This window comes from Brassica oleracea, chromosome C1 (genome assembly GCF_000695525.1).
Source record: "Brassica oleracea var. oleracea cultivar TO1000 chromosome C1, BOL, whole genome shotgun sequence".
NCBI lineage: Eukaryota > Viridiplantae > Streptophyta > Magnoliopsida > Brassicales > Brassicaceae > Brassica > Brassica oleracea.
The window spans coordinates 31,627,093-31,633,715 of NC_027748.1; positions in this window are offsets into that span (position 1 = coordinate 31,627,093).

A 6,623-nucleotide genomic window follows, 5' to 3' on the forward strand; every position below is an offset into this window, starting at 1 on the left:
AAAAATACAGGTCAGGTAGTTTTACCTAATTTTCAGATGGCGGACAAAGATTAGGCCCAAACGTGGTGGGCTCAAACAGCGAAGCAGCATTCGATCCTGAAGTTGATTTTTTTTCCCTTAAATGGACAATACTTACGCCTTGATTGGTAGAGCATTAGCATTAACACTATGTTCTACATTATCTAATCAACAATTGTTAGAAAAACATTTAGAGAAACATTTACTAAATGCTAATGCTCTCCAAATGCTCTCTGGCCAATGCTCTCAAATGAAGCTTTTAAAAGAGCATTTGCATTTATAATTTATAAAATTAAGGAAAATATATAATTAATTCATTTATTTTATTTAATAATATCATAAAATTATTTTTATATCCAGAAATAAAATTTTTGATTTCTAAAATTAATTTACAATAAAAATATTTTTTAAATAGTATTTCACATTTAAAATATAATTTAATTTATATAATTTAATTTACTTCAAATGTGAAAGGTAATTTTTAAAAATAGATATTTTAATTATAAAATTTATTTTAAAATAATATTTTCCGATATAAAAATAATTTTTAAATTATTAAATAAAATAAATTAATTTTATATCTTGGTAATTTTATATGTTAATATATTTTTATATATATTAGAAATATATTCATTAAAAATAAATATATTATATATTATATACTAATTTTTATAATAATTTTAAATAGCATATTCATATTGCTCTACCAATCATCCTATTAAACAATTTAGCAAAAGCATACAGTTCTTGCAGCATACTCCTTCTATAGCATACTGCTACTGCTACCAATCAAGGCCTTATACGTAATATGAAAAAAAAATTATGCTATGGATGACAAACTATTTTTCGACAAGAACTATCATGCAGCATTAGATTCACATCAAATTATGACATATTGCCTAATATTTATTTTTTCACAATTTCAAATTTATTTCTTCCCAAATTAATAGTTCAAAATTTAAATTAACCAGAAAATTTTAAACCGGTTAAACACACTAAGTGAGGCTTATTAAACTGAGAATTTGAAAGAATTTTATTTTTTTCTTTAAATCCCCCCTTATTGAATCAAGGACTTATAGAAACTCTACTAAATCCCCTCTTATTGGATTAGCTATTCATACAAATCCCGTAAAACTCCCCCTTATTGAAAAATGAGAATTTCATCAATGGATTTTATCAAAAGTTATTTGGGATGGTTTGAGAAGTAATTCATAGTTAAAATCCAGTTGTGACAAATACCACCTTATGAGATAGTTTTTGATAAAACTAGAAACAGTTCTTCCATTTTTTCGTTTAGACTTCTAATGGCGATAAAAAAAATGGAGAAAGTAATAGAACCAGTTGGAATTGCTGGTATGGCGATTAAAAAGCTGCTGGAATTTTTAGTCGGCTCCTCCTAGTGTTATCTGCTTTGTGCCGATCGGAAAGAGAAGATTTCACCTGGAAGAAGCTCCTGTAAATCTAAAAGGGAATTGTCTTGAAAAGGAGTAGAATATGGTCGGAGAAGAATCCGACGAGTTCAAAGAGTTGGATCGAGTAGACCATAAAGATGAAGTCAAAATAGGAGAATTGGGTTCGTCACTTCGGAAACTGTATTAATATTTTAATTATAAACCAATCATCTTAACTTCTGACCTCTTCGTTAATAGTTTCCGGTGAATACTTCGATCTCGGATTCTCGATGAATCAAGTGGTTCATGTCTGTTAAAAGTCTAATTGGGTTTTGTATTCATAAAAGTTACAACCAGAAAAAAAAAATGAAGGCACATCTCACTCTGATACGTTGTGTACGCATCCATGTAACACCCAAGTCGAAACTAGCTTAACCTTGAGGCCAACTCTGTTTAGAAGTTTCACTGAACAGTGTCGATAGTATGCAATGTCTTCATGTTGAGTTTTTTGGTAGTCATCAATTGTAGGCTCTACACAGCTGTTCATCCACTGTTTGCAAACATATATGTAAATTAACGAACCATATGTAGATATACAGTTGGAGTATTATCTCACTTTTACCTTCACATTTCATTTCATTGCCTCACTAACCTTCTGTTTTGCTTTAAGGTTAGATTCTTTCTTGGTTACTGGTCATATTATATAATTGAGGGTTGTGCTATTTCTCTTGCTCATGGTTGATTGACTACAACATTACATAAGAGAGCTTCAGTTATTGAGGAAGACAATAGAGACTTCAAAGAAACATAACAGAGGTTTTGAGAACGGGAAAAACAAGATGGGGGAAGAAACTAAAGTTCCTGGGGAAGACATCGCTTCTTTAAAGGCGAAGATCAAGAAACTAGAATTTCAAAGTGAAAGAAAATGCAAAGAACTGAAAAGTGCACACGCTGAAACAAAAAGGCTCTGAGAAACAAGCTGACTGGTTTCTTATGGAGATTGATAGGCTGCTTGAGGATAATAAAAATCTCAGTAATCAGTCGGAGTCTATTGATCATAGCACATAGGAAAAGAAGAGTATTTAAATAAAGTAGAGAGTGAGGCTCGAGTCTATTGATCATATCACAGTTGGAGTCTATTGGACATTTTTATGTTATTGAGCACGGAGGACCATTGTGAAACCATAAAAAAACTATAGAAGTAGAGAGTGACGCTCGATTTCATTGGGTTCTCCCTGTGTACTGTTACAATAAATCAGTATCAACACAAGACGACAGTTTGGAAAGTTTATATTGTTTTGTTACTTTATTTTTAAATTCTACCAAAATCACCTATTTAAATTCCCACCAAAATTAATCAATATCCTTGAGCTCTTTTACAAGATGACTAAGTGCGGGTTTGATACTGATTCACACACATACTTGAATTTGATCAGAGGGCTGTGTAATGAAAGAATGTTTGAAGGAGCTATGGAATTTTATCGATAACAGAGGAAAATGACTAAGTGAGTACTGTAAACATACTGTGGACAAGGAGGACAGATTACGAGCCAGACAATCAAACTATCACATTCCATAAATCAAGCTCAATCAAATAGGAGAATCAACAATAATAATTTCGATAAAAATTATTTAATCAAAATTTTAACTTTTCCAACAACAAAAACCTAAACTTCTGTAAAATAGAATTCCTTTTAACATCATCCAACAACAAGAAGCAATTCACCTATCTATTCAACTAAGAGTTTCGGATGATTCGTATTAAAATGACAAATCCACTGTTATTTAAACGAAGATTTTTAAAAACACTCTATCCACACTGTTATTGAACAAAATTTAAGTTGAAAATTTTAGAGTACTTTAATTTTTTTAGGGTGTTTGAGAGAGGTTTCTTAGTTATAAAAATAAATATCTAAATCTCATGATTTTAGATGAGACTAAAGTTTGTTAACAAAAATCACATCAAATTATAATATTCACTTAAAATCATCTAAAACTCACTAAATTCAAATCACTTCAAATTTGAGGTTCAATACACCCTCTCCACAAGAAGAACCTCCAACACTCGCCAATGATCCTAAATCTTAGCAACCACAATCATAAGAAATTTTGCATTCGCTCAACTTCAATTCATTATGCTTCACTCGCATAAGATGAAGCTGAAGTATTTGGTTGGTGGATGAACTGCTCTCAGATCCCTACTCAACAACTAGGATTTCCGAAAATGCTATGTTTTGTTTTACTCAAGTCTGGCCTCCTAAACTTAATCGTTAAAAAACAATTAAGTTTTTGTAAAGAACAAAACTATAGGTTCACCCTTTAGGGTGAAACTTTAAATTCACCTCTACTCTTATTACCAATTAAAATATCATCTAGATTATTAATAAAATAGAATAAATTTTTTAAAAACAAATCTGAAATAATTGAAAAAAAATAATGACGTCAATTTTAATAACGCTAACGCCACTAACTAAACTCTAAATCCAAATTCTAAACCCAAAACTTTAAATCTAAACCCTAAATTTTAAACCCAAACCCAAATTCTAAACTCAAACCCTATACCTTAAACCCAAATCCTAAACCTTAAACCCAAACCGTACACCTTAAACCCAAACCCTATATCCTAAACCCAAATCTTAGATCCTTAACCCAAACCGTAAACCCAAAACCCAAAATCCAAATCCTAAACCCAAATCCTAGACTCTAAATCTTTAACCCAAACCCTAGACTCTATACTCAAACCATATACCCAAACCCAATCACTAGACCCTAAACTCAAATCGTAAACCCTAAACCCAAACCCTAAACCCAAATCCTATACCCTAAAAGTTTGAGTTAATGGTGATGTTATTCTTTTACGGTTTAAGGTTTGAGTTTAGAGTCTAGGGTTTGAGTTTAGGTTATAGGATTTGGGTTTAGGGTTTACGGTTTACGGTTTGGGTTTAGGATTTAGGATTTGGGTTTAAGGTATAAGGTTTGGGTTTAGGGTTTAGAGTTTGGGTTTAGAATTTAGGATTTAGGTTTAGATTTAAGGTTTAGGGTTTAGAATTTATGATTTAGGGTTTTGTTAGTGGCGTTAGCGTCATTAAAATTGGCGTCATTATTTTTTTTTCAATTATTTTAAATTGTTTTAATAAAATTTAATCTATTTTATTATTAATATAGCTGGTATTTTGATTGGTAACAAGAGGAAGTGAATTTAAAGGGGTGAACCTAAGTTTTATTCTTTTGTAAAACCAGGCGTAAAAATAAGAATAGAAATAAAAAGCTTAGTCTAGCCTCCTAAACAATTTTTTTACATTAAGCAAAAAATAATAAGAATAAAATATAAACCAATAATTTTCTACTATTTAAGTATACTTAAATAAAGAAAATTCTCTAACTCTAAAAATAGATAATCTTGACAGACTTATCGGGACGAGCCAGTGCAGCTTTCTGTAGAGGATATGTATATAAGGTGTTTCTGTACTTATATCATTCCTAGAATACTTATTGTAATCAGTATAAATATTGTATTGTACATTCTAATAAAGACGAAGTCGTAATTCTACATGGTATCAGAGTGTGATACCTAGGGGACTCAAATACACTCAGCCGCCAAACAAAAATTTTCAAAGGCTACGCCTTCTACTTCTCATTCTTTCACGTTATCTCTTTTCTCTGATCATCAATGGTGCACAATCCTGCATCTTCACACGAAATTATATTGGTTTCGGATTTTCAACATCTTCTCAACGTCAATATGACGAATGTTACCAAGCTCACGGCCTCAAATTTCTTGATGTGGAGCCGTCAAGTACATGCTCTACTGGATGGATACGATCTGTCCGGCTACATCGATGGTTCCTCTGTTCCACCACCTCCGACAATCACTTCAGATGGTGTTCCCGTCGCTAATCCAGAGTATACTCGTTGGAAGAGACAAGATAGGCTCATCTACAGCTCTCTCCTTGGCGCAATCACGGTGTCCATACAACCCATTCTCTCAACGACGACAACCTTAGTACAGATCTGGTCAACACTCTCGGCCACGTACGCAAAACCAAGTCGAGCCCACATCAAGCAGCTACGACAACAAGTTAAGACTTGGACAAAAGGTACTATGTCCATCGATGCTTATGTTCAAGGATTCACTACGAAGTTTGACCAACTCGCGCTACTTGGCAAGCCGTACGAACTGGAAGATCAGATCGACTACGTCCTTGAAGGATTACCCGAGGTGTACAAACAAATCGTTGATCAGATTGAGAGACGTGAGACGCCTCCGTCCATCACCGAGATCCATGAAAAGTTGCTCAACTTTGAAGCGAAGCTGCAGACGAAGAACTCCACCTCTTTGGCTCTACCTGTTACGGCAAATGCTGCTCAATTTCGTGGGAGTTCCAACAACAACAACCGCAACTCGTCGCAGCAGACACCTCGCAACAACACTCGTGGACAGCAAACTTGGCAACAACAAAAATTATCACCACGCTCGGATCAGCAATCCAGAGGATATCAAGGTCGATGCCAGCTTTGTAGTACTTACGGACACAGTGCCCGTCGTTGCCCTTAAAACCAGGGGTCTTCTTTGGCTTCAGGCTCAGGCACGCGCTACAACACTCCGACACCAACCTCTTGGCACCCGAGAGCCAATATGGCATTGACGCAAGCCTACAATCCAAACAACTAGATTCTCGACAGCGGTGCTACTCATCATCTCACTACCGATCTCAACAACCTCTCTCTTCATCAGCCTTACATAGGCGGAGAAGAAGTCACCATCGCCGACGGTTCAACAATTCCCATCTCGCATACTGGTTCATCTTCCCTTACTACACCTACTTGTTCTTATTCCTTAGAAAACGTTTTATATGTTCCAAACTTACAGAAAAATTTGATTTCCGTATATCGTTTGTGTAATTCTAACAATGTTTCTGTTGAATTCTTTCCTGCCCACTTTCAGGTAAAGGATCTCAGCACGTGGGACCGATTACTTCAAGGCAAAACTAAAGACGAGTGGCCAGTCACCAAACGCAACACCATTACCCTATTTGCTTCACCAACACCAAAAACCACCATCACTTACTGGCACTCGCGCTTGGGACACCCTTCTTCTTCTACTTTACAAACCATTGTTTCTCAATTCTCTTTACCTGTTTCTACTTCTTCAGAAAAACTATTGCCTTGTTCTCATTGCCTCATTAATAAAAGTCACAAACTTCCTTTTTATTA